This window comes from Diabrotica undecimpunctata, chromosome 1 (genome assembly GCF_040954645.1).
Source record: "Diabrotica undecimpunctata isolate CICGRU chromosome 1, icDiaUnde3, whole genome shotgun sequence".
NCBI lineage: Eukaryota > Metazoa > Arthropoda > Insecta > Coleoptera > Chrysomelidae > Diabrotica > Diabrotica undecimpunctata.
The window spans coordinates 81,350,772-81,357,402 of record NC_092803.1 but is presented as its reverse complement, the minus strand read 5'-3'; positions in this window follow the sequence as shown (position 1 = coordinate 81,357,402).

Below are 6,631 nucleotides of genomic sequence, written 5' to 3'. Positions count from 1 at the left end.
AATGATTCCACCAGCCCATAAACCACACCAAACAGTTGTTTTTTTAGGGTGTAATGGCATCTTGAACCTCTTTGGGTTTATTTTGTTTATTAACGTACCCATTAAGCCAAAAATAGGCCTCATCTAAAAACAAATTTTTTCTCGAAAACAGTGGATCTTCTGAAAGCTTATCAAGAGCCCATTGACTGAAACGTTGACGACTCAGAAGGTCGGCTTTAGCTCTTGCACTAATTGAATTTGAATTATGTATGATTTTAAACCAAGATCCTTACGTAAAATACGCCAAGTTGTTACATATGACAAGCCAAGCTGTTGAAAACGGCGACGAATCGATTCTTCATTATTTTCGAGTATCCGTTACCGCCGCTATATTTTCTTCAGTACGTGCTGAATGTGGTCTATTTGGTCGCGTGTTATCCAATAATGAAAACTGGGTTTCAAACTTACTAATCGTAAAGCGAACTGTACGTGCGGTAGGCCGATTATGTGGACCATAAATTTCTCTAAGCGCAAGAAACACATTCCTCACAGAACTTCCATTTCAAAATAAAACTTAATAATTTCTAGACGCTGTGCCGGACTAAGTATTTTCATCATTAAATGTCAAACAATACTGAACAAAAGCGAAATGTCAGTTTGACAGTATTTATGTACGGTCCCCAATCAAATCCCACCAAAAAAAGTACCTCTAAATAAATCACCCTTTATAATATGCTCTGATTTAAAGGTATATTCTAACGACTTTGCTGTAAATATACTGTTTCCGGTTATTTCATAAAATCTCGTAAAATTGTTAAACTGGCTATCTCATTTATTATGTTTTAAGTACGGAGAATTTGACTTCTTTTGTTATCTTTGTGTCGATAATACACACAAAACGTGTACAGTATCGTGTTAAACTGTGACCATTGAATTGGATTATCGCTATTCAGAAGCGCCTACAATAGGGTTGATTTATGAGATGCACTTGTCCATAAACCACCCAACGGTTAGAGGGTTCTTTCAGACCGTCTCAAGTCTCAACACTTCGACTTGATCACCGAAACAGTAACTACATGGGACGTTCCTTCCTTCTGTTCCTCGGATGGTGTCGGCGTCGTGACGCACCTCGACCAATTCTTCTGCCTGCCACGCATACATCAATAGTTCAAAAGGTGAGTCTATATTCTTTGTACAGACTGTAGCATGTTGAAAATTTGTTAAAACTATGTAATATTTATGTTTAAAAATTTCTAAAGACGTCCCTGGTCCGAGATATGTATTTCCGTTTAAGTACTTGACATATTGCATCTTGATTCTACGATCCTAAAACCGATCTGAAATATTTCAAGGTTATTTTCACGATTCGTAAGTATAACGAATTTTAGCTGGTTCCGTGGTATTTTTTTTTCGTCTTTATAGAAGGGGAGTTCCGTGGTATGGACGGGTAAAAGTGGGACGTGAAGGGAAAATGCGGGTGCGATACAAATCGGTGGAAGGTCAAGTTGGGGTTTGCAACTAAGTCGGTGTTGAAAGGACGTGTGGTATTTAAGCTGGTCAAAACCGGCGAATTTGTGAAAATTTAGTTAAAATTTACTCTCTGTAATATGGCAGATTAGGAAAGAGTAATCACTATTTTGTTAAGTATTTAAGGGATTTGTGCCGTGTACCAGAGTATTGAAAATAGTTCCAGTGTTGTAAAAAGCTGCTTATAGGGTGTGTCCAATGTGCCGGTGATTTTGTTCCAACCTCATTTTTATTTGTCTTTGGTCGTCTTTCCAGGTCAGTTGAAGCAGTCCTTTTTATTTATGCATAGCAGAAATTCTAGTATAATTCCAGTTTAACCCCAAAAGTGCTAGTACATTGTTTTTTGTGAAACCAAGGTAAATTTTTTGTTTTAAAACTTAAAAAAAAAAATAAACATTCAAATAATAATTTCTTTCATAATTTAAATAATAAAAATAAAAGGTTTTATTAATTAATATTGTAAATCTTAGGGTGTGGCTATGCTGTCATTTTAATTGTTCTCTGTTAAATTTAATGTTGACATATGACAGCAGATTCATATTTTTGTGGCATTAGCTTGTTTTGTTCGTAGAAAAGGTTAATCTTTATGAATAGTTTTATTTAAAAAGATAATTCTTTACTTGTAATAATTTTTTATTTGCCACAGTTTATAGCCCAATAACATTTGTAAGCTGTGTTGAAATTCCCACTTATAAACGAATAGGACACATGTAAGTTTTTCTTTGTTATTTTTATATTTACTTTTGTGACTATTAATATAGTATCTATGTATTATCTGTTTTTGTAACTGTTTGTGTTGAGACAGTAATAAATTTTTAATTTATTTCTCTGAACCATTTTGTCTTTTATTTTAGAAAAGTCTCCTAACCCCTGTTTGTGTTCTTTATTGTAGGAAAGAAGAGCCTTTTTTCCTTTATCCATCAAGATTGGGATTCTTCGAAGCGGCGTCCTTTTTCAAATAGCTAGAGGTCTTTTTTGTTGTTTTTATTTGTCCTTTTGTCCAGGAGATTTCTGTAAGTCCCCATTTGTTCCCCAGCTCTCCAAATAAGTCCTGAGTGTCGTTCACACAGTATCGTTTATTTTGCTTGCCCTATCTCCACCCCAATAACTTCTGTCCCAATTTTTAAACCCCTATAATTATACCCTATGTGGTAGGCAAAATATTTCGTTACAAATTGGCGCCCACAACGTGAGGCATGTTTTAGATTTTCGCCATTTTTATCTTCGTTACAAGACATACAACATACAACAGTATGAGCTAAAGCCAGTTAATTTCGTAATTTATTCACAGTTGTATTTGCTATTTTTCGCTAATTTATTTACAGTCAAAATATTGCATTTTTCTCCATTATTATTCTAATATCATTTAACCAGCGACCTCTTAAGTTTGATTCAAAACACCTGGAGTAAAACAAAAACTGACACCTGGCAGTATGTATAATATGCACATCCATTAAAAGGAAATATAATTATCCCAGAGACTAGATGTGATACTATCAGAAGCAAAGTCAAGCAGGAGATTTACAACCAACAGACAGTTGTAGATCAAGTCGCCAATGAAACACATGAATTGATTTTTTAGGTTATCTTACAAGAAAGTTAATCTGATAATAACAGTGAGTTGCACGATAGGCTCGTAAGCTACATATCATGTGCCGTACATGAGTTTAATGGAACAGATCCACTAAGCCACCGATACCAAAAAGAAAGTAACAAAATAAACCTATTGTAAGAAACTACGTGTGCTGATACAAATTATGATTACTTAAGTCTTATCCAATTATGACATTTAAGACCACACATTATAATATTTGTATATATTGATTTATTGTGCAGCAACATCAACTGCTAATGTTATGGGCATTAAGATCAGAACACAATGGGGTACTATATCGGAGTTGCACCTTGGGAAAAGATCAAAGAAAGACTAAATTATTGCGATATTGGTCAAATCGAGAAATATATTTTAGAAAAATTAAGTGGAAAAATAATTAGACGAGCTAAAGAAAAAATGCTGCGCACTGAAAAATACTCGTAATATGATATACATTAAACAAAAACTGTTCGTTTATTGAGGCCGACTAAGAAGATACAAAGTTGCGCATACTGAGAAGATTTTCTGTCGGATACTTAATTCCACTGCAGAAAGTGAAAAAAAGTCGTATCTAAGCCAAGAAAAAGTTCATGCTATAACACCAATGCTGGATGGATTGAAGATTTGGTGCACAAATTTCAACACTATAGTACTACTCCCGATGCATTTTTCACTACTGAAGAAGTTTGAAATGTTATTAAAGAGCTTCATATCTAAAAATTGTACCAGATATCTAGCCCAGAGTATCTATCAACGTTGTGCTCTAAACAATATCATAGAGTCTTAACAAAAAGGATGTGTTGAAGGTTCCATGAGCTACAAAGAACAACTTTTTACCGACTCAGTCATTTCTAATCAGGCATATACCAAAAAAGGAACCTCTTTATTGCTTTTCTTAATAACAAGAAAGCTTTGACTTTCCGCAGTACCGCATGAATGGCTTCTAGATAAATTAAAAATATATAATATCGGTAATAATACAGATCTTTTAAAAGCATATAGTCACAGATTGGAAACGATACCTATTAAAAACAATATCAAAACTAAAAATATCAATCAACTGAAGTTTATTCTAACTAGACTCGTTAAGTCTCCACCGTGGCTCTGTTTAGCGATTAAGCTATTGAGCTTCACTGACTCAGGTGCTAGCATCAAAAATAATCGCTTAATTATCTTGTGTTAATCGATGATTGAAGTTAATGAATTCCACTTCAAAACCACCTAGATCAGATGCTAAAATCTGTATAAACTTTCTCTAATAATATTAGTACGCACATATATAATTAGACAAGTGTCGTATTTTAAATAGAGTCAGGGAAAAGGGTAAAGCCTGAAAGATTAGATGTGCAAAATGGGCAAAACATCAAGGCTATGAGTGAAAGGCACAAAAATATAATCGTCATAGTTTAGTAGCAAAAACGATCTTACTGCGGTATTTACAGGGAAGAAGATATACGTAAGCAATTAAAAAACGATTAAAGCTGATACATCTGGTTTACATTGTGTGATTGGTGCAATAGATGTCACAACACCACTTATACTAAGGAAATGAAATGCGCATAGATCACTTTTCTAAGAAAGAACAAATGCGCACCTTGATGGATAACTATTGGTTGACAATATCAGGGAAGGTGTTTTTTAAAACAGAACTCCAACTTACCATTCAGGATCAGGTTATACCAACCAAAAAGTACCCGAAATATATCATTCAATATCTTCAGGTCCAAAACGACAAATGCCGATATGTATGTCAAGCCCAAGAAATTATCCAACATCTTACCGCAGGCTGTAAGGCATTTGCTGCAACTGAAATAAGAAAAAGAAAGCGTACATTGTGAAAGATCAAATATACTATACATAAAGCTTCACAAAATGTTCTGGGTTACAAAAGAATATAAGCAAATAAAAATCGATTAACCGTAAAATTAAAGAGACCAAGCACATTTAATATAAATAACTTTTTCTTTTATATTCAATAACATAAAGCATAAAACATATGTATTACGTATGTATAATATAATAACACAAAACATTAATTTATTTTTTTTATATTCAATTAACAATGGATTTACATCAAACATTATTTAAATAATGTTTTATTTTCCAATTATTCTATAAACTGTTAATCTTCTGTAAATTTATTTTTAGATCGCGTGCTTACTATTAAACAACATAAATATATTTTTTCCATCTCATTTGTAATTTAATATTGTGTTAACATCATTTAGATTATCTGCATGTTAAATGTTGTGTTTGTCGAATCCATGACATTGTTCCGCCTGCCATTAAAAAACAATTTATGAATGAAAATCATAGCGGGACAATACAAAATCGCATTATAAACTACAGAAATCAACTATCGCTAGAGATTTAGGGAAAATTGGGGTAGGTTTTGGAAGAGGTACGTTGTCACAAACTTCTTCCTAAAACGAGCACTCAGGATAACAAATTTACTATTAAACAGCTAATTGAAAATAATTGAAACAGCAGCTTAACCTTGTCATTTCTTGACATAGAAAGAGCCTAGAGAACGTATTTGGAAAAACAATTCATTTAAAAATTCCTTTATAAAATGTATATTAAAAACCATATCGGGCTACATCACAGAACGTTTTCGGAATTAATATTCCATCATCAGTGCTATCTAAATGTACATATTTGAAGCCTCTAAATATATGGTTAAAAACCGTTTAAATGTTGTTAAATTAACTTTAAGTTACATTTTTAACTTTATAAACTATGATGTCTAAGTTACAACAGGAAGTAACTTGGAACATAACACAACAGGAAATTCCTGTTGTAACTTAACCATCATAGTTTATAAAGTTAAAAAATGTAACTCAAAGTTAATTTAACAACATTTAAAGAGTTTTTACTCATATATTTAGTGGCTTCAAACATGTACATCCAGATAGCACTAATGATGGAATATTAATTTCAAAAACGTTCTGTGATGTTGTAGCCCGATAGGGTTTTTAATTATATACCTTTTATTAAGGAATTTTTAAATAAAAATTTTTTGTGATACATGGTATAAAGCCAGCGACAGGAAGTTAGTTTTCTTGTGTATTTGGAACAATCTGAAACGAAGCCTAGTAAATAATATAAAAGTGAGTAACGCTATAAAAACTTTTTTAAAACCTCAAGAAATTCGAACATGTAATCTATAGTCAAATGAACTTTGACAATAATGGGACTAAAACAGTGATGAGTATTGGTTTCTACACTTTTTAATATTGTGTTTGATGATGCCGTGAAAGAAATTAGCCTAATAAGAAACAAATTGAAGTAGGTTACAAGAGAGACATGGAAGATAGCAGAATGTTTGCATTTCCAAATGATCTATTTGTGTGTACACAAAAACGAGGACATCTACAACATATCTAAATCTGTGGAATAATGTCCTGAAAAATAGAGTGTTACAAATAAATATTTAAAAATCAAAGTTCAGTATTGCAGTTAAAAATTAAATACCACTGATATTAAAGATAGACAATTGATAAAAACAATCAAACTAGAAAAAAAATGAAA